The sequence below is a fragment of the Trichosurus vulpecula genome, chromosome 9 (genome assembly GCF_011100635.1).
Source record: "Trichosurus vulpecula isolate mTriVul1 chromosome 9, mTriVul1.pri, whole genome shotgun sequence".
Lineage (NCBI taxonomy): Eukaryota > Metazoa > Chordata > Mammalia > Diprotodontia > Phalangeridae > Trichosurus > Trichosurus vulpecula.
The window spans coordinates 29738737-29762355 of record NC_050581.1 but is presented as its reverse complement, the minus strand read 5'-3'; the positions used below and the strand labels follow the sequence as shown (position 1 = coordinate 29762355).

At 37.0% G+C, this 23619-nt stretch overlaps 1 pseudogene; it reads left to right on the top strand.

Moving 5' to 3' along the window:
* Positions 1–21919: 21919 nt before the first annotated feature.
* On the top strand, positions 21920–22666 carry LOC118832363 (annotated as a pseudogene).
* The last annotated feature ends 953 nt before the right edge of the window (positions 22667–23619 follow it).

The following is a 23619-nucleotide window of genomic DNA, read 5'->3' as shown; positions in this document are numbered from 1 at the left end:
CCAGGCTAAATTGAAAAAAAAAATCTCATCACCCAAATAATTCTTTTTTGTCTACTGATTCCCAAAGTCCATATTCACAGTAGCCTTGGATTTTGCTACTTTCCTGAGCCTTATCAAAATCAGGTTTATGTTCAGAAATATTATTGGGGAAAATAACACAACTAGTTTTTTTCTGATCCTAGACCCCACTTCTCTGCCTCTTCAGGATCAGCCAATCCAGGAGTCCTGCTTTCAATTTTAAGATAAATACTGTTAAACCAAACTTTACCATAGTCAGCAAAACTTGAGACTAAGACTTCTTCAGTTGTATTGAAATTTATTTACAGTATCTATAGCTATCACTCTCTCCCCATTTCCCTATGTTCTGCTCTGATTTTATTTGCCTACCACAGATATCTTTATTTCAGATTCTTAAAAAATCAATTAGCAAGTATTTACTAAATGTTTAATTTGTTCCAGAAACTGTGCTAAGCATTAGGATAGAAAGAACACGCAAAATCTGTGCCATCAAGAAGCTTAATTCTAATGGAGAAACAACATGTAAACAACTAGATATGTACAGAAGATGGAAGGAAATCTCAGAGGAGAAGGTATTGGCAGGTGGGTATACTAAGAAAGTCATTCTGCATAAGTGATAAATTGGTATATATGAAATAAAAACAAAGTAAATGGAAGATAGCCTTAGAAGGGAAGGCACCATCAGGAGGACCAGAAAACTCTAATGCAGGACATGGCTCTTGAACTGAGCTTTAAAGGAAATCAAGGATTCCAAGAATAAAAGGTTAGGATGGAGACCATTCCAGGCATGGGAGACAGCCAAGACAAAGTCATGGGAACAGGAAATGGAAGGTGTGTAGAATAAGTTGCTACAAGTGTGTAGAATAGCCAGTAGGCCAATAAAGATAGATTGCAGAGAGCGTTGAGGAATTAATGTCTAAAAAGACTGGAAAGATAGACGAGGTCAGGATCTGAAGAGCATCAAATGCCAAACGGAAGACTTGATACTTGGTCTTAGAGGTGACATGAACCATTAGAGTTTATTGAGTAGTAGAGTAACATGGTGAGATACACACTTTAGGAAAATCACTTTGGAAGCTGAGTATTGGATAGACTGCATTGGTGAAAAACTTGAGAGGGGAATTTCAGGTAAAAAGCTTTTTTTTAGGCAATGGTTGATGAGGACCAGAACAAAGGTGATATTTGCATGATTAGAGAGAAAGTTGAGATATACAACAAAAGTTCATACAGAAATAAATATATAAGATTTTGAACTTAATTGGGTATGTTGGCTGCTAAGAATGAGGAGTCAATAGTAACACCAAACTTGTGAATTTGGGTGACTAGAATAATTGTGGTGCCCTTAACAGTAATAAGGAAGGAGGAAGAACCAACATGACAGAGTAGCAGAAAGCAGTACAAGTCACTTCCCTGACCTGCCCCCCCAAAAAAACCTCATCCAAATAGATCTAGAAAATTCTAGACCAAATGCTGAGAGGAAATCCTGAAAAGATCAGAATGAGTTATTTGTCTAAAACAGGTAATTATAAAGAGGGAGACACCCAGAGAGTTCTGTAGATAGGGAGGATGGGGACAGGCCAGGAGTCCACTGTACTTGGAGTACTACAGCTTCCAAGAAGAAGCTGTAAACCAGAGCAAGAGCCGTAGACCCATACAAGGACACAACCAAAATCATACCAGAGCACCAGCAGACTCACAACAGCCCATCACAATGTGGGACAATTGACACTTTAACTTCACTCTTGTCCTTCTTTCTCAAAGAGGACCATGACATCAGGAAAATGATGACATGACTTGCAACTGACTTTGATCTGAGTTAGTGAGGGCTGTGCAAGGTCACCAGCCTCACTTTTTCCTCCAGAGCCATCTGGGTAGAGTGGCCTGATAGTCACCAGGACCTCGGCCCTCATCTGAACTAGTCAAAGGAGGAACACACGCACACACACAGAGTTGAATATAGAAGGACATTCCACTCAACTGGAAAATAGGAGAAAAAGAAGAGGAGGGGACAGGGGGAATTAGATGGAGGGTAGATTAAGTAAGCAATTAGTCCTAAGCAAAAAATAAATAAATAAACCCCCAAGGATGTCCAAAAGTATTTATAAATCTTTTTTGAAATGACAAAGAATTGGAATCTGTGGCAACTGGGGAAAGGATGAATAGGTTATAATTTGGGGAATGGATAACCAAGTTATAGTGTGTGATTGTGTGTGTGTGTGTGTGTCTGTGTGTGCTTGTGTGTGTGTCTGTGTGTGTGTACTATATCTATAGATATGGAACAAGAGTTGTTGAAGCTCAAAAGAAATACTAGGGATAACTAAAGAGATCTGGGAATCATTCGCGTTTAGGTAGTAATTGAATCCATTGTTCTACAGAGTTCACCTAGAGAGAGAGTTTAGAGAGAAAAGAAAGAACTTAAAAGAAGACCTTGGGTATATCTACAAATTGTGGACCTGATAAGTATGAGAATGCAGCAAAAAAGACTGAGAAGGTACAGTCAAACAGAAGGAAAATCAAAAGAGAGCAGAATCATGAAAACCTAGAGGAGAGAGTATTCAGGAGGAGAAAGTGATTAATAGTGTCAAAGATAACAAAAAGGTCAAGAAGGATGAGGATTGACAAAAGGCCATAAGATTTGGTATATGAGAGATACTGGTAACTTTGGAGAGAGTAGATTACATTGATTTATGAGATCAGAAGCCAAACTACAGAGGGTTTACAAGAGAATGAGAGGAAAGGAAGTGGAGTCACTGGGCTTGGACTTTTTCACATTTACATGAGAAGGGGAGGAAAGATAGCAGACAATAGCTGTCAGGCATAGTTGGATCTAGTGAAGGATTTTTAAAGATGGGGGAGACTTTGGCATGTTTGTAGGCAAGGAAAACAACCAGTATATGCGGAGAGACTAAAGATTAGGGAAAAAGTAGGCATGATAGGATCAATCTGATGGAGAAGACTGGAGGGGATAGAATCAAGGGCATGCATGGAGAGTTTGACTTTGTAAAAAAGAATGGACACATTTTTAGCCAGAAACTGCTATGAAGAATATAGTAGGTGATGAGGTAAGATGATGAAGCAGAAAAAAAAAGGAACCCTCTCAGTGAAGAATGAAATGAGCTACAAATAATAGAGACTTATCTACTTCCCCTGCCCCCAAAAAGTTTAAAAAAAAAAGGTGAACAAGATAAAAACATCTTCAAACAGTTATCTTAATTGGTTTTAAATAACTAAGAGTATTTTTCAACTGGATTTACAAGCCAAGATGGTGGCTGGAAAACAGGGACTCACTTAAGCTCTCCCCCAAATCCCTCCAAACACCTGTAAAAAAGACTCTGAACAAATTCTAAAGCTACAGAACCCACAAGATAATAGAGGGAAACAAGTCTCCAGCCCAAGATGTCCTGGATGGTTGCTGGGAAAGGTCTATCGCACGGTGCCGGGAGCTCAGCACAGTGTAGTGTGGGCTGCCAGGACAGACCAGACCAGGAGTTGGGCAGAGCAGGCATCAGGGCCACGAATCACTGAGCTGTAGCAATTACCATACTTCTCAACCCACAAATGCCAAAGACGACAGAGACAGTGAGTGGGAAAACTTCTGGATCTGGGTGAGAAGCACACTATCTGGCCCCAGCCCCAGGGGCAGTGGAAGTAGCGTGGTGGTGGCAGCAGCAGGAAGCTCCCGTGGCTGCTTCCAGAGCTCCAGCAGAGGTTGCTTCTGGCCCCAGGCCCACCCAGTGGGAGGAATCAAGCAGAGGATCAGAGCAGGAGTACAGGGAGCCCTTTGCTGTCACTGAGGCAGGGCTCTCTTGCTTCGCCCTCCTTGGATCTAGGTTGTGGTCCTGGTTGACAGCTCTTGGGGGAGGAGGAGTACTGGTGTGGCAGATCTTGTGGTGACGGTGGAGTAGAAGTAGCTCAGAAAACAGTAGCACAAGGCCCCTAGAGCTTGGGACAAAGCACTCTCCACTCTAAAGGCAGTCATACCCTGACAAAAAGCTCAAGGGTCAAGTAGTTGGCTGGGACCATGAGCAGGCAGCAAAAAAGGACTCAGACTCAGACTCTAGAATCTTTTTTTGGTGACAAAGAAGATCAAAACATACAGCCAGAAGAAGTCAACAAATTCAAAGAGCTTACATCAAAAACCTCCAAGAAAAATATGAATTGCTCTCAGGCCATGGAAGAACTCAAAAGGGATTTGGAAAATCAAATAAGAGAAGTAGAGGAAAAATTGGGAAGAGAAATTAGAGTGATACGAGAAAATCATGAAAAACAAGTCAACAACTTGCTAAAGGAGACCACCCCAAAAAATACTAAAGAAAATAACACCTTAAAAAATAGACTAACCCAAATGTCAAAAGAGCTCCAAAAAGCCAATGAGGAGAAGAATGCCTTAAAAGGCAGAATTAGCCAAATGGAAAAGGAGGTCCAAAAGACCACTGAAGAAATTACTACCTTAAAAATTAGAATGGAGCGAGTAGAAACTAGTGACTTTATGAGAAATCAAGAAATTATAAAACAGAACCAAAAGAATGAAAAAAATGGAAGACAATGTGAAATATCTCACTGGAAAAACCACTGACCTAGAGAATAGATTCAGGAGAGATAATTTAAAAATTATTGGACTACCTGAAAGCCATGGACAAATGATTAAATAAAACAATGTTCTGGCAAAACTATATTTTCTCTCATTACTTTATAATCATTTTACCACCCAGGATAAAGAACTGTTGTTCTTTATAGTGTTATCCTTTAATTGGAACTGACATGCTTCTACTTTTCACTTGGACAAGGCAAAGCAAAAATAGCAGTGCTCTGCTACATATTATTTCTCTCCTCCCCTTTTCTTCAAATAATAGTTAATAACTGTAGCTAACATTTATATAGCACTGACTATGTTGTAGGCATTATACTAAGTGCTTTACAATTATCTAATTCTATCCTTACAACAACCCTAGGAAGTAGGTGCCATTATGATCCCCATTTTACAGAAAAGGAAACTGAAGCAAAGGTTTGTTAAGTGATTTGCCAACTAGTAAATGTCTGAGTCTAGATCTGAACTCAGGTCTTCCTGACTCAAGGCCCAGAATTCTATCTATTGCACCACCTAACTGTTCATTTAAAGAAAGTGGTTTAATGCAAGGAAAAGAATACAGCACAACTACGTGAAGACCAGGTTGGGTCTTTAGGGTAGGAGGATTGAGGGAGCTGAGAATAAGGAATTGGGTAGAGTAGGTGGAGAATAGAATTTATCACTGGGAATTGCAGAATATAACTAGGTGTGTGTTTGTAATTATTAAGTGGAAAGCAGCTTTACTCTTCCCAAAGCAGTCTGGAAATGAGGCAGAGGGCATGCATGGCATGAAATGAAATATTCACAATCAGATAGAAAGTTATTTCCTTTCCTCCCTCCAAGGGCTAGAAGTTGGGCTACAAGTTAGGCAGGACATGGTGAAACAGGAGAAAGAAGCTGAACTTGTGTAACAGAAGGTGGAAGTCTTGCACCCTATCAACTTTGCTCTTTCTCTTTCCTCAGGGGATGCCCAACTGGTGATGGATGGCACACGGTCACATGGAAGATTATACCATATCTCTCGCCTCCACAGGAGGTTGGAGAGTGGGCACATGCAGGAGTGCAGATAGAAGTTGCAACCTGGCTGCCTACCCAGCAGGAGATGGAAGTTGCTGGTTCAAGTGAAACATTCTCACTTAAAGATCAAGCATGTGCAACAGGAGATAGGAATCACATAAGCCAAAGGAGATGTAAGTCCAACCAGGTCCATGCCAAAGGAAGATTGCATCTTACCTCCAAGATGCAAAGGACGTTGGCTAACAATCAAAAATAATTTATCCAGGAAATTTGAGGATAATGCTACATGGAAAAAAATCTTTAAAGAAAATCTTTAAGGAACAAGAGGCCTTCAAAGAATGGAAAGAGAACAGAAGAAGAATACATAGGAGATGGGGAAATAAAGGAAGGTTAAGGGAAACTATCAGGGTACACAAGAAGACATCTATACAAAGGGGAGGGAGTGGAGTGGAGAGTCTGATACCTGAACTTCACCCTCATCTGAACTGACTGAAAGAAGGAAGAATCTCTCTCTCTTCCTCTCTCCAGTCCTGTCTGTACTTCTGTATTCTCTCTCTCTCCCCCACTCTCTCTCTCTCTCTCTTTCACATACACACACACACACACACACACACACAGAGAGAGAGAGAGAGAGAGAGAGAGAGCGTCAGCACTGGGTACAGAAATACATTTCACTCAGCGTGGAAATAGGAGGAAAAGAGGTAAAGTGGGAAGGGGAAATTAGGGGGAGGGTAGATAAAGGAAAGATTAGTCCTAAGCAAAACAAGCACTAATGCTGTATAAAAGCTATTTATAGCCCTTTCAGGAGTAGCAAAGAATAGAAGTATAAAGGATGTCCATAAATTGGGGAACAGATTAACAAGTTATAGTATATAAATATGGTGGAACACTATTGTGCTGAACTATTACCAGCATAACTAACCACAATTCTAGAGCACTAATAATAAATCATGCTACCCACCTCCCGATGTCTGACACTTGGAATGCAGAATGAGGCAAATATTATTTTGGACATGGCCAATGTGGACATTGGTTCTGACTATCAAAATTTGTAGTGGGTTTTGTTTTTATGTTCTCAGTTGGGTGTGAGGATGGGCTGAGAAGTGAGCATGAAAGACAAATTTTAAATAAATAAATTATTAAGCACACACACAAATTTGGTTTAAGTAACTAATACATCCAAGAATGTTTGAGGAAACATCATGTTCTAGTAGAACAGCACTAGTTTGGAGCCAGTGATCTGTTTGGATTCCAGCTGTAGGACACACCTAATGTGTGTCTTTAGGAGTCACTTAACTCCTCTAGGGGCTCAGTTTGCAAGGGTATAGGGCAAGGTGACCTCTAAGATCCCTTCTAGCTCTTACTTTATCATCATTTAGATATTTGTTAACTATCAAATATCACTGATAACTCAGTAGATTGGAAAGGAGACATTGATAAGATACTCCAAGGTCCATCTAAGAACTATAAGAGCTCACTTATGACACCTCCATTAATTTCCAAATATGGCAGAGAACAAAGTTAACCTACCATAGTTTCATATATCATATAAGGTTTATCTTCTGCTCCTTCCCATCCCATCCCCTGACAAAACTAAACACCATATTCACTATTTTGATAAAGTTTCTGCTTCTGCTCTAGAAGCAATTTCTTTTTAGAAAAGAATTTTTTTTTGTTATTGTTTTAGCTTTTCCTTCATTTCATCTACCCATTCTTAGAGTCCATGTGTTAAATCTATAAATTTTTGAGGTTTAAATATTATTAGCATAGAGTTATTTCCTTTCTCTGGGATTTTATTTTGGGATTATGTTTATCAAAAGAAAGAAGCAAGAGACCAATGAATTGGGTGTGTAACTTTTTTAAAAATTTTAAAGAAAGATGATTTTAAAAGCTCAAAAAATAGAAATGCTGAAAATAAGAAACAAAAGTGGAAAATAAACTAATAAATGAAACTAAGATATAAAATAAGTTAACGTGATTTTTAAAATCAAATTACTAATATCAAAAATGAAAAAGAAGAAATAAAAATAGATTCAGAAGAAATTAAGGACATTGCCAGATTTTATACTAGGAAAATGTAAACCTTAAAAGAAATATATGAATGTTAATAAGACATAAAATATCTAAGAAATAGAGAATATAAGCAATGTGGTTTCAAGAGGAAAATTGAACTAGTTATATATTAACTCCTAGGTGGTAGGAAAAACTTAGGAGACACTTTCCACATTGATAGCAAGGGGGGAAATTATTACCTAAACTAAGGATAGAGATGATCATTTAAAAAAGATATTTTTATTACATAAAATTGAAGAGTTTCTCCTAGCTGCAGGGGGGGGGGGGGATTATTACCTAAACAAAGGACAGAGATGATCATAAAAAAATAAACATTTTCATTACATAAAACTGAAGAGTTTCTCCTAGCTAGGGGGGAAATTATTACCTAAACGAAGGATAGAGATGATCATAAAAAATAGACATTTTTATTACATAACATTGAAGAGTTTCTCCTACAAAATCAAAATAAATTAAATAAGAATCAGAAGGGAAACAATTAATTTGGGGAAGAATCCTCTTAGCAAATCTTTATGATAAAGATCTAATTTCTGTGACATATAAAGAACAAATACAGTTGCACGATAAAAGTTATTCTACAATAGAGAAATGGTTAAAGGATATGAACAGGCAATGCTCAAATAAAAAAAAAATATAAACTTTCCACAACAATGTGAAAATATTCTATATCACTAATAAGAGACATACAAATTAAAACTACATGGTTCCACTTCATACCTATCATGCTGTTTTTTTTTTTAAATTATGAAAGAGAAAAGTAGCAATTATTAGAGGGGTTTAGTAAAGACAGACATACTAATGAACTGTTGAAGGATCTGTAAATTGGTTTCACCATTCTGGAAAACTATTTGCAACTAACTATATCATGCATTAAACTACGCACATATTTTTGACCTACTAATGCTACTACTGGACATATACTCCCAGAAGATCAAGATAAAAGGGAAAGGACCCATACATATAAGAATATTTATAGCAGTATTTTTTTGTTGTAGCAAAAAACTAAATACAAATTGGGTCCCCATCAACTGGGAAACAGCTGAACAAATTATGGTATGACAATATAATAGGATTTTATTGCTCCATAAGAAATGAGAAATATGACAGATTCACAGGTAAGTCTAGGTGTCCACCACAGGCCAATCCAATACAAAAGACCTGGCCTATTCATTGAAGCAATACAATCACCCCAGCACAATTCATATAACTAACAAAACATGTACCATAACACTTATGTCAAGTAAAAGTAACTAGAGTTAACAAATCAATAAATTGAAAGTATAAAATAAATGTTAAAACCCCAACTAACAGCTATTTCATATCAACTAGACAATGAAGGGGAAACAGTACTATTATAAAACCACCCCCACCCTCTCATGGTTCCCCGCTAAGAGAGAAGAAATAGCCACCCTCTGGGCAACTGGTCAATAGAGCATACGGGAATCAGGAAATAGCCCTTGAGTGGCTACTAAAGATGTATGGGAAGACTTGCATGAACAGACACAGAGTGAAGTGAACAGCCCCAGAAAATAATTCATTGATGACAATAATATCAGAGGAATTAACTGAAAAAAACTCAAACAAAGCAGCAACTAATCCTGACTTCAAAAGACGGATGATGAAACATATTTCCTGCCTCTTGTCAGATGTACTAGAGTAGGAATTCTTAATCTTTTTAAGCTATGGACCTCTTTGGTAGTTTCATCAAATACATAATATTGAAATACAATTATAAAAAAATTCATAAACAAGTTCCCCAGACCCCAGGTTAAGAATCCCTGATCTAGAGATACAGAATCAGATATGCACCGTCAGATACGGAAATGTATTGATTTGTTTTGTATGACTATATATATTTCTTAGAAGAGAAGGCTTGGAGAGAAGGAATTGTACTTCTGCCATGATAATAGGAGTAGGGAACTTAGTGGGCAGTGATAGACATGAACAAATATCATCTCTTTTTTTTTGATGAAAAGAAGAAAAAAAAGAGCTATAGTAAGAGCTATAGCAATTTTATTACCTTGTGGAAATATATGCATATGTAGTTCATATAGTTATGTATGCATATACATACACATACATATATAATACATATGTATTTCTTTTATAGAAAATACATAACAGTTCAGTTTCATATGCAATCCTCTTCCATTTCATTTTTAGGTCTTGAAATGTTTTTCTGCTGATAATTTAGTTCAACATAAAAATAAATTTGTGATTCATACTGGGGAAATCTTGTGGAGAGAGTTGGCCTTAAGCCAGGAAGACCTAGTTACTCTGACAAATGCTGGCTGTGTGACCCTTAGCATGTCACTCAACCTCACAGTGGTCTTGACAGCTATTTTGACTATAAATTGCACAAAAGATGCTGATCTACATTGATAGAGGCACTTTCTCCCCCAAGGAGTTCCTTACACCAATAAAATCATAGGATTAGTCACTTTCCTAATATCAAGTTACAATGATTTTTTTTTAAATTTCCACTGAACAAAAATAAGACTACTTTATCAGGAATAAATAAAAGATGGGTCTTCCTGTTCATTTTTCAATGAGTTGATATCCACACATGGGTTACAATATAGGAACAACCCTTTGTGAAAAGCATCCTATTTCTCAATATGTTAACAGATTTTTCTAAAAACCAGAAATATGTACATGACCATAGAGACCTAACCTTGCAACATACCACTCCTCCCCTGACTCCTTATCTCTTACTCCCTCTAGAATGGCCACCTCCTTCCATCATTCTAAATATTACCCAATATTTAAGATCCAGCTCAAGCCCAACCTCATAAGCCTTTAATTAACACTCCAGTTGGAAATTAATTCTTATTTCAATTCCTATAGAACTTATTTTCTGTACAATTCATTTATTACTAATATTGAAAATCAGGTTGAGTTCTCATAGTGCCTCTGACACCATCTCTCCCAGACACTGCTTCTCAGACTATCTGGAATTTATTTGAGGATGGTGTTAGAAAATGTGGAAAGAGAGAACTTCAGTAGAGAGGTGGCATGCTCAAGGTTAGAGATAAAGGAAAAGCAGCACAATAACAATATGACTCCTTGCCAAGGTTGGCTGCTGAGTCCACTTATTCTGCTCTCCAATGGGCTAGCTAAGACCAGGAAAAGTCAGAGTAACTGAGTAACTTCAGTAACTGGATTGTTAAAACCATAGAAAACAACAAGCCTCTAGAGTTGTAATTTATACTAAATTCCAGATTCTTGAGTCAAGGTCTTGAGATTTTGAGATCCCAGATCTATGAATTCTTGACCTGGGCCATAAAGTCCAACACCTGTATTCTTCCAGAGTTTCTTCATCTAGTGAGTCAATATTTAAACGAGCTAGAGTGTATGGGGTGCTAGGGGAGAACCAGCACCTCTGGTGTGAGGGCTTGCCAAGTCCTTTTCAGGGCTGCTCATCCGCCTTTGATGCCTAGCTATCACCGAACTTTTATCTGTAGCTCTAAGAAGCTGTGGCATGCACAGAGGCCATAGCCTGGTAAAACGGTCTTGGCAGAGGGGTTAAATAAGGTTGAAGGTAACCAAGAAGTCTCAAACCTGTCAGCAAGATAGGTGGATGTCAGAATGGGAACAATTTGTTCATGAAGGCAGCTAAAACAGACACTGTGTAGTGCTTAGAGCTTGGTCAGACATCAAAGATGCTAAGGTCATTCATTGTATCCTGGGCCATTGCCAGTCATCCTAACTTTTGTCTTGCCACTGGACTTAAATGATGCTAGAAAAGAGAGTGAGGCTAACAGCTTTGTGCAATTCTGCCTCATTTAAATCTGACTCATGTGTAAGTCAAGTTACGACCCAGTGATGTCACTGGTCCTCTCCGGAAAATTTGCCCACTCAATAGGAAGCCGAAGTAGAGCTCAAAAAATAAGTCTAATTAAATATTCCTTGGTCAAGATAGAGCCTTTGTTTAAGGGAATTCCGAGGTCCTTGATAGTAGCTAGCTCACAATACAAATGAGTAATTAAATGTTTTATTATGCATTGTGTTCTTGATATTAAATGCTACTCATGTGCTTATTGATTCTGCTCTGGCAATAAATGCTTTCTATCCAGGCATTTGTGTTTACTTTGGCAGTAAGCCAGCACCATTTTGTCATGTGTGTAGCAGTGACAGAAACACCAGTAGTTCAAAGAGGTTGGCCAGCTTGCAGGAGTGCAGAGTTCATTTGATTGGGTAGACCCATAAATCTAGGGCCTGCAATGATAATTTGATGTCAAAACTGAGAAACAGAAGGTGGTGGATTCTCTCCCAACCATAATTATGAAAGGTATTTTTAAAAAGAAAAATCATCACTATAGCAGTAAGATGATAAGAATCAATGGAATAATCATAAGCAAAAAAATTAAAATTATTACTTTTAGTCAATGATATGATGGTTTTCTTACAGAATCTTAAAGATTCAATTAAAAATGAAATAAAAAAAATTTCCAAAAGTAGCAAGATAGAAAATAAACCTATAAAAATCATTAGTCTTTCTATATATGCATTACCAACAAAATCCAGGGAGAGATAGAAAAAGACATCCTATTCAAAATAACTACACAATTTATAAAATATCTGGGAGCAGGAGCCAAGATGGCGGCTGGAAAGCAGGGACCAGCTTGAGCTCCCTGCCAAGCCCCTCCAAAAACCTATAAAAAATGGCTCTGAACCAATTCTAGAACGGCAGAACCCACAAAACAGCTGAGGGAAGCAGGGCTCCAGCCCAGGACAGCCTGGATGGTCTCTGGGTGAGGTCTATCCCACATGGAGCTGGGAGCTGGGAACGGAGTGGAGCAGAGCCCAGCCTGAGCAGCGTGGACCAACAAGACCAGCAACCGGGCAGAGCATGCCCTAGCAACCTGAATCAGTGAGCTGCAGCAGTTACGAGACTTCTCAACCCACAAACACCAAAGACTGCGGAGAAGGTTAGTGGGAAAAGCTGCGGGAGTGGAAGGAGTTCGTGGTTCAGCTTCCAGCCCCGGGGGCGGCGGAGGTGGGGCAGCTAGAGTTGCTGCTGCTTCTGGCCCCAGACCCACCTGGTGGGAGGAATTAAGTGGCGGATCAGAGCAGGAGTCCACAGCCTGCTGAAGATCTAAGCCCAGTTCGGGCTGGGGGTTCTTGGGGAAGGAGGAGTACTGGGGTGACAGAGCTGGCACCTCCCCCCCAAACGTGGAACATAGAACTTGTTAGTCTACAAGCAGTCATACCCCAGTGAAAAACTCAAGGGTCAAGTTAGTTGGTTGGGAATATGGCCAGGCAGCAAAAGCACACCCAGATTCAGTCTCAGACTTTGGATTCTTTCTTTGGTGACAAAGAAGACCAAAACATATAGCCTAAAGAAGACAACAAAGTCATAGAGCCTACAACAAAAGTCTCCAAGAAAAACATGAACTGGTCTCAGGCCATGGAAGAGCTCAAAAAGGATTTGGAAAAGCAAGTTAGAGAAGTAGAGGAAAAATTGGGAAGAGAAATGAGAAGGATGCAAGAAAACCATGAAAAACAAGTCAATGAATTGCTAAAGGAGACCCAAAAAAATACTGAAAAATACACTGAAGAAAACAACACCTTAAAAAATAGATTAACTCAAATGGCAAAAGAGGTCCAAAAAGCCAATGAGGAGAAGAATGCCTTGAAAGGCAGAATTACCCAAATGGAAAAGGAGGTCCAAAAGACCACTGAAGAAAATACTACTTTAAAAATTAGATTGGAGCAAGTGGAAGCTAGTGACTTTATGAGAAATCAGGATATTATAAAACAGAACCAAAGGAATGAAAAAATGGAAGACAATGTGAAATATCTCCTTGGAAAAACCACTGACCTGGAAAATAGATCCAGGAGAGATCATTTAAAAATTATTGGACTACCTGAAAGCCATGATCAAAAAAAGAGCCTAGATATCATCTTTCAAGAAATTATCAAGGAGAACTGCCTTGATATTCTAGAGACACAGGGCAAAATAGAAATTGAAAGAATCCATCGATCGCCTCCTCAAATAGATCCCAAAAAGAAATCTCCTAGGAATATTGTTGCCAAATTCCAGAGCTCCCAGATCAAGGAGAAAATACTGCAAGCAGCCAGAAAGAAACAATTTGAGTATTGTGGAAACCCAATCAGAATAACCCAGGATCTGGCAGCTTCTACATTAAGAGATCGAAGGGCTTGGAATGCGATATTCCGGAGGTCAATGGAGCTAGGATTAAAACCTAGAATCACCTACCCAGCAAAACTGAGTATCATGCTCCAAGGCAAAATATGGATTTTCAATAAAATAGAGGACTTTCAAGCTTTCTCAGTGAAAAGACCAGAACTGAATAGAAAATTTGACTTTCAAACATAAGAATCAAGAGAAGCATGAAAAGGTAATCAAGAAACAGAAATTGCAAGGGACTTACTAAAGTTGAACTGTTTTGTTTACATTCCTACATGGAAAGAGGACATGTATGATTCATAAGACCTCAGTATTAGGGTAGCTGAAGGGAATATGCATATATATATATATGTATATATATATATGTTTATGTATATATATATAAGTGAATGTGTATGTATGTATATATCTATGTCTATATATGTGTGTGTGACACGGTGAGTTGAAGATGAAGGGAAGATATCTAAAATAAAATGAAATTAAGGGATGAGAGAGCAACAAACTGAGAGAGGGAGATAGGGAGAGATAGAATGGGGTGGATTATCTCGCATAAAGGTGGCAAGAGGAAGCAGTTCTGTGGGAGGAGGGGAGAGGGCAGGTGAGGGGGGAATGAGTGAACCTTGCGCTCATCAGATTTGGCCTGAGGAGGGAATACCATACATACTCAGTTGGGTATCTTACCCCACAGGAAAGAAGAGGGAGGAAGATAAAAAAAATAAAAGGGGGGGGATGATGGAGGGGAGGGCAGATGGGGGTGGAGGTAATCAAAAACAAACACTTTGGAAAGGGGACAGGGTCAAGGGAGAAAATTCAATAAAGCAGGATGCGTTGGGAAGGAGCAAAATGTAGTTAGTCTTTCACAACATGAGTATTGTGGAAGGGTTATACATAATGATACACATGTGGCCTAGGTTGAATTGCTCGACTTCTTAGGGAGGGTGGGTGGGAAGGGAAGAGGGGAGAGAATTTGGAACTCAAAGGTTTAAATCAGATGTTCAAAAACAAAAAAAAAGTTTTTGCATGCAACTAAAAAATAAGATACACATGCAATGGGGCGTAGAAATTTATCTTGCCCTACAAGAAAGGAAGGGAAAAGGGGATGAGAGGGGAGGGGGGTGATAGAGGGGAGGGCTGACTGGAGAACAGGGCAACCAGAATATATGCCATCTTTGGAGTGGGGGGAGGGTAGAAATGGGGAGAAAATTTGTAATTCAAACTACTGTGAAAATCAATGCTGAAAACTAAATATGTTAAATAAATAAATTTAAATTAATTAGCTAAAGATGAAAAAAATAAAAAATAAAAAAATATCTGGGAGCACACTTACAAAGAAAAACTCAGGAATATGAACACAATTATAAAACATTTTTAAAAGGAAGTGTGTTGGTAATCAAAATGGGATCTTAACACTTAGTTCGACCAAGTGCCCTTGAAGAGTTTGGCTTTTGTTTCCTTTGAGTAATCCAATATATTTTATTGAGTCTTACTAGGTGCTAAGCCCGAGGCCCAAACCCCTATTAGGTACCTATATGGGTGTGGATTGGTAACTAAGGTGGGGCCCAAGGAGGGACTAACTAAGGGGAGGTGCTAACTCAAAAGCCAATCAGAGCAGCCTAAGTTCTGGTCATTCAGATGATGTTTGATGACGTCTGAAACCCTATAAGAAGAGAAGACAGAGCCATTTGAGCAGGGCTCTCACTCTTGGTGGCGTTTGGAGATTCCGGGCAGCTGTAGCTAGGAGCCCTCCAGCTTGTAACCTGGATGCTGAGACTTTGTTAAACTCTGGTAACTATGTATTGGGATTTGAATCAGACAAGGTCTGTCTGTTGATGTTTGTAATTTGTTTGTATTTTGTTCTGAAGTTCAGCGTGCTGGATTTTTTCCCTGAACTAAGTGAAGGATATTTGTATGCTGAATTGAAGTAAGCTTGTCAACCCCTTAACTTTGCTTTCCTTAGTTAAGCAGATCAAAAGAACCTGTGCTGTTGGCAGCATGCTGGTAGTGTTCTTGTTGTTGGGGTTGTGTTGGTCTTTCACCCCCACAGCAGCTGCTAGCTGGGTTGTTGAAACTAAGGAATAAAGAATACAAATATTTCGAGATTAATTGCTCATTTGGACCATGCTAATATATTAAAAATGATAATTTCACTTAAATTTTAAAATTTAGTAGCATAACAATCAAACCATTCTCTCATTTTATAGCTCTTAAGAAATAATGAAATTCATCTGGAAGAATAAAAGTCAAAATCTCAAGGGAAATATTTGTTTATTCACATATATGTACATATATATTTACTTGTATACATATAGACACAATTGTTATGTAAAGCATATTTGTTATGCATTCCATTTGTTACGTATGACATACATACATACATACATACATACGTGTGTGTGTGTGTGTGTGTGTGTGTAGTAAAGGAGGAATGAAGGGGTCCTAGCAGTTATTGTATCTTTGTCAAGAAAACCCCAGGGACAGTTGGTCCATGGGGTCACAACAAGTCAGACATGACTGAATAACTGAAGAACAGCAAAAGTAGGAATGAAGGGATCCTAGCAGTACTGAATCTCCAAATATAAAAGCAATCATCCAAAACTATTTGGACTCCCTTTTTGACAAAACTTTTAAAACAGGAAAGTCTGACAGAAACTGGGTTTAATCAAGTCAACAAGTATTTATTAAGCACTTAATATGTGCCAGGCATGGTCCTGTAGGTTTAGAGCAACATATGACTATGAATCATAATTTATCTTCAAATGGATACATTGCTTAAATCTAAAAGGTCATCATGAAAAATCTAAATGACAAAAAAGAGAGATACCTATCATAATTATGGTTGGGAGAGAATTCTTATCTAAGCAAGGGAAAGAGAACATAAAAGATAAAACAGACAATTTCAAGTACATAAAATTGAAAGGTTTTGGCACAAACAAACTAGCATAGCTAGAATTTCAAGTAAAGCATTTAATTTGAAAAATATTTACAACAAATTTTTCTGACATAGGTCTAATATCCAACATATATTTTAAAAATTTATACAAACATAAAAGAACAAGAGTCATTCCCTCAGTAGATATGTGGACAAATGATATAAACATGCAGTTTGCTAATGAAAAATGTAAACTATGAAGATCTATACAAAAAAATACTCGAAGTAATTAAAAGTAAGAAAAATGCAAATTAAATACCTCTGAGGTTCTACCTCACATCAATAAAATTCTAAAAGATGACAAAAAAAGAAAAGCAGCAATTTATGGAGATATTTCCATTTTAGAAGAACCATCTAGTGCACTGTTGGTGAAACTATGAACCAATTCCACCACTTTGGAAAATAATTTGGAACTGTACTTCAAAATTCACTAAACTGATATAACCTTTGAACCAGTAAGACTAATTAGGCAAATACCCCCAGGATATCATGCGTAGAGGGAAAGGACCCATGTATATGGAAGTATTATTTGTTGTGACCAAAAAACAAAACAAAACTGGAAACAAAAGTGGCCATCAATTGAAGAATAGTTGAACAAATTATACCATGTCATTTCGTATACATATACATATATATATAATTATAACAAATTATAGCATGTCAAATTATATTGCACCACAGAAAATGAGGAATATAATGGAGTCAAAAAATATGGAGACTTGTATGAAATGAGCAGAAGCAGAACAATTTACACAATGGCCTCATTTTTACATTATAATAATATGAAGGAAAAAAACTTTGAAAGCCACTAGAACTCTGGTATCTAAGTTAATAAGCATCTAGAGCTTTATGAGACCTTAATGGTCATCAAGACCAATCCCTTCATTTTATTTTTTTGTTTTTAATTTTTTTTTCATTTTATTTACTCTTTTTCAAATTTATGGCATAAAACAAGCGCTTCCATAACATAGGATTTTTAAAAATGATTACATATAAAAATGCAAATGTATTATGTAAAACCTTCTATTCTTTTTAAATATATAATAAAGTTATGTAAACTTTTCCCTCCTCCCCACCCTAGGGATAAACTAACATTAGACACAAATATGTAGGTATGCATATGTATGTGTGTGTATATACACACATACACATGTATATAAATATATGTGTAAAATTCTACACATACTTCTATTTATCAGTTCTTTCTCTGGATACAGATAGTTTCTTCCCTCATAGGTCCTTTGTATTTAATTTGGGTATTTATAATAGTCAAAATTACCTCTTTGCTCAAAGTTGTTCTTAAAACAATATTGCTATTATTGTAAATGATGTTCTCTTCACTCTGATCATTTCATTCTTCATTATTTCATGCAAATCTATCCATGTTAAGATCAACAAAGATCAACAAGCTAAGATCAACAAGCTTGTTATTACTTATTGCATAGTAGTATTCCATCACAATCATATACCACAACTTTTTCAGCCATTCCCTAATTGATAGGCATCCCTACAATTTCTAGTTCTTTGCCACCACAAAGAGAACTGCTATAAACATTTTAAAACATATAGGTTCTTTTCTTTTTCCCCTAATCATCTTGGGAAATAGTAATGGTATTACTGAGTCAAAGAGTATAGGCAGTTTAATAAATCTTCAGGCATAATTACAGAGTGCTCTACAAAATGGTTGGAAAAGTTCACAATTCCATCAACATTGAATTAGTGTCCCAATTTTTCCACATCCCCTCCAACATTTTCCACTTTCCCCTTTAAACATTTGGGTCAATCTGGTGGGGTAAAATGGTATTTCAAGCTTGTTTAATTTGTATTTCTCTAATCAATAATAATTTAGAGCATTTTTAAAATATGTCTATAAATTGTTTTGATTTCTTCATCAGAAAACTACTTATTCATGTCCTTTGACCATTTACCATTTGGGTTTACCATTATTCTTATAGATTTGACAAAGTTCTTTATATGTCTGGGATATGAGAACCTTTATCTAAGAAACTGTCTATAAATTTTCCCCCCACTTTCTGCTTTCCTTCTGATCTTGGCTACATTTGTTTTATTTGTACAAAACCTTTTTAATTTAAGGTGAATGGAATTATCCACTCTGCTCTCTATCTCTTGTTTATTCATAAATTGTTCACCTATCCATAAGTCTGATAATAATAAGTTCCATGTTCTTCAAATTTTATTTTATTTCTTTTAATATTGAAAAAATATTTTAATATTTCATGTATCCATTTTGACCTTATCTTGGTAAATGGTGTAAGATATTGACCTTCATTTTAAAGATAAGGAAACTAAGGATCAGTGAGGTTAAGTGACTTGCCCGGGGTCTAACACATAAACATTTAAGGCAGGATGTGAACTTAGGCCTTCTTGATGCCAAGTCTAGTGTTCTAGTCACTGAACTATCTAGCTTCAAAATGCCAATAATGAAATATATCTTCTATCTCTAAGTAGAGAGGTGATATATTGCATTAAACATCCATCCTCCAACACAGCCAATGTGTTCATTTGTTTTGTCTGACAACTAAAATGTATGTTTGAGAAATGTTATGTATGTTGGAGTTCACAGTTTCTTTTAAAAATCCTCTTATTTCCTTTGTATTTTGAAATATTTGTGCTTATTAATGATTAAGTTCAGAACTAAAAATGAAAATTTTAAAAGAGAACAGTGGACCTTGCTTCTGGTCTCTAATCTGATAATAATTTTTTTGTGTGACCTCTACCAGATTACTTAATCCCTAGAGATCTCTGTTTCCCTGTGTAGAAAATGATGGGTTTGGGCTATATTTAATGTTTCATCTCCTTTTCTTCTTCCTCAATTCTATAAAATATTATCAAAAATAACATTTCTTGCCTACTTAAGATATATTCAATATTTCAACTACCAACTCAGCTCACAATGGGATGTGTTTCAATTTTCCAAATCTACAACCAAGGAAATATTGAAGTAAGGAACTAAAAACTCTGTGGTCAGAATTCTGGACCTTGTCAGAGACTAGGAATTTTGGATACTCAGCAGAAAAGGAAATTGTGGGTAGTATTCAAAACAAGCTAATCAAAGAGCCCTTATAATAAGTTTATCTGGGGAAACTCAATATTTCTTCTACAGACACTTTCTTAAAAAGCAATTCGTGAACACTGTGGCATAATGTTTTGACTAGTACACTTCACTTGGAGACAAGAAGACTTCTGTACAAATTCCACTTTTGACACTTGTGACCATAGGCAAGTTATTAAACCAACTCTGAACTCTAATTTCCTCATTTGTAAAATACAGGATATAATTAGACCTGCACTACCTATCTCAAAGGATTTTTCTGAGGATCAAGTGGGATAATGTATGTAAATCTTTTCAAATCTTAAAGTGATAGAAATCATCATTATATGAGTTTCATAGTCTATGTCAAAGCTTAACTTTGAGAATAATAATCTAACATTGTTTAGTTTGACAAAATAAATATAAATTCAGCAAGAATTTATTAAATTGATTGTCCAAAACACTATAGAAAACAGAAAGTGGTCTCCACTCTCAGGAGCTTCTTGGAAGAATCACACCCTGGCAACCTTCCTCTTACATGTTTTAGTTATTAGCTTTCTTTTAATTAACTTCATCCATTTAATGTTAATTATCTATGTCTTACAATTAAACCCAACTGCTCTGGCTAACAGTAACAGACTATCAGTACTAGAAGAGATCCTGGAGCTTATCTAGTATAACTCTAATTTTTTGCAGAACCTGCTGAAGGTCACGCTGATAAGTCAGTCAGAGCTAAGACAGAGATTTCCAGATTCTCATTGCAGTGCTCTTTCCATTATGCCATATTGCTTCTTGCTATCACCATTGCAGAACAGAATTGTGAAGTCAGTTCCTATAAATTCTTCTTTTACATTCCCTACATTTAGAGCAGTACAGTGTCAAGTTTCACCCCACATTTTTCTCCCTTGTATTTTTTTTTTCTTCTTCCTACTCACTCCCCCAACAAAAAGCAGCAAAGACAGAATGTAGAGAGACCCTGTGACACAACATAATGTGGTGGAAAAGAACTGAGTTATGAGTCTAATTAAGTCCTCAGTTTTATACCTAGCTCTGGTTCAAGCTAAAATGACAAAGTTGGGCTAAATAAGCATTAGCTGCTATGTGATGGCATAGGAGAAAGAGGGTGATAATAATAGTAGCTAACATTTATAGAGAGGTTCGAGTTTTGCAGTATTTTACAGCTACTATCTAATTTGATTCTCCTAGATGGTAACCCAAGGTTCAATTCAGTCCTAAGTTTAAAATGTCACAAAACGTAATAGAAGCTATTAACTCCTGATGACTGTGATTATAGTTCAATACTCAGTTTTACAATCAGAAACAACTTTTCCCGTAGGCCTGAGTTTTTTTTCTCTTCTATTTTTTTTAAAGAATGCAAACCTTCCCTCTGTATGTGAAAGAGTAAATAGTGCTAGGTAGAAATAGGGGTTAGAAAAAATAGGAAAAATGGAAATTAAAGTGTATATGAAAGAATAAAGAATAAGAAAAGGCAAAGGAATGAGGGGAGAGAAACAAATCTACTCTCAAAATTCCCTTTACTGAGGGAAAAACATGTCTTATGGAATTTTAGATAACAGAAGATTGCACATTAACTAAAATACAAAATTCAGGAAATTATAGGATAGATGTCCACATAATTGTGTATTACTGTTCTTAAGGCTTTATTGCTGACTTCAGCCAGATAGTGTTTATTCAAGGAGGAACCACAAAAAAAATGGTGAAATTGGAAAGCATAAAAAGTGAAAGAGTTAGAGTTGACATCGAAGAATTGCTAAGTTGTATAAATGGCTTTCTGTTGACATGGTTCAACCTATTATAGAGTGAACTTAATGCTTCTACCCTTAAGAGATGAAACAGTGTAATTGGACAAACAGTCATGTCACATATGTACTTTAGGTATCCTGAAAGAGGATGACTGCAGTGCCCTCACTCAACCACTTTCAGTATATTGCAGTTTTTGTGTGCCTGATGTGAGTAAATTTGTGGACTACATCATCTAGTAGCAATCAAATTGGTCCTCACAAAATAGACAAAAAAAAATTTTAAATAGCTGCATCTTCCCCCTTGCTTCCTTCTCACTGCTCAGTCTGGCCCCTTAACCACTGTGCCATGGCCACCTTCAGTGTTCAACCTGAAGCCCAAGCCCAAGTAAACTGGTTCAGAAAGGAGTTATGTACTCAAACAGAAATCCTACTTGGAACCTATTTCCCTGCAAAGATTTCAGAGCTGGATGAGTTCTTAAAGAACCCATCTTTGAATGAGGATGATTTGAGTCTCCTAAAGGCCCCCCTGGACATCCCAATCCCTGATGCAGGCAAAGAAAAAGAGAAGGATAAGCATCAGAAACAAAAAGAGAAGGATAAGGATGGAAAGAAAAAAGAGGAAGATGAAGATAAAGGTCCTCCTTGTGGGCCTGTAATCTGCAATGTGAAGATTGTGGCCCTTCTGGTGTGGTTGAAGCCTGAGATCAAAGATATGAAAGAATAGCGCAACCTGGTTTCCATGTGGCTGCAGCTACAGGTGCCCCGAACTGAGGATGGAAACAACTTCGGAGTAGCTGTCCAGGAAAAGGTATTTGAGCTGATGACTACACTCAGAACTAAGCTGGATGGCTTCCAAACTCAAATCTCCAAGTGCTTCTCTGAAAGGGATGATGCAATGGCTAAAGCAGCAAAGCAGCCACATGTGGGCGATGACCAACAGCTGGTTCATGAATTGGATGAAGCACAATATGGAGAGACAAGACTGATGGTCATGGAGATCCAAAATACTTATGCTGTCTTATAGGATACCATTCTGAAGAACTTTGAGAAGCTCAAGAAGCCCAGGGGAGACACAAAAGGAATGATCTATTGAAAAGTGGAGCCTGCCTCACTTCTCCATCACCCCTTAACTAGGATTATCTGACTTGCCACAGTCTAGCTTGCATTTATAACTTCCCCTCTTATCCATACCTTGCCTTCTAGGCACCGATAAATTTTGTCACACCAAAAATATAGCTGCAAAGACTCATGTTAATATTAATAATGAGGATATAGGTGAACAATAAGAAAAGCAAAGTTGAAATTTCTGCTCCTAGTGTAAGCCCTTCATCAGCCACATTACCAGGTAAAAACAATGATGATCCAATCATATCTGACAAAAATTTCACCCAATAAAGTGAAATTATTAAGATCATTCAAAATATGGACTTATATTCACTATTGTTAATGATGAATTTTGCCCTAAGTGTATATTATGCCTTGAGATATTGGTAAGTGACAACAGAAAGCCATCACAATTAGCAACACATCTAAAAACTAAACTTTTGTGACTGTTATGTATGTTACTTGATAAAATTTTCATCTCTGTTGTGCTAGGAGCAACATCTTAAGGCCTCACACCTCATGCAAGTTAAGCCAGTTTTTCCTTAAAATGTATTAAAACTGTCCTCAATACAATGAGTAAGCACAATTCCAAAAGACTCATGATGAAACATACTATCCACCTCTAAATAGAGAACTGATGAACTCAGAGTGCATATTAAAGTCTATTTTCCCCCTTCTTTTATCATTTACTTTTTCTGCTTCTCTTGGCTAATTAAAGAATTTGTTTTGTGTGACTAAAAATATTTATAATGGGTTTGTTTTTCTTACCTTCTCAATGAATACAGGAGATGAAGAAAAGAGAGAGAGAATTCAAATTGAAAATAAAATTGAATTAAAAATATAAAGAGAATAATGGGGTAGAGGGGAAACTGTTCTCAAGATTCAGTTGACTTAAGGGACTTTTAAGTCTCAAGCAACTGACATAGCTTCTTGAGTATAAAA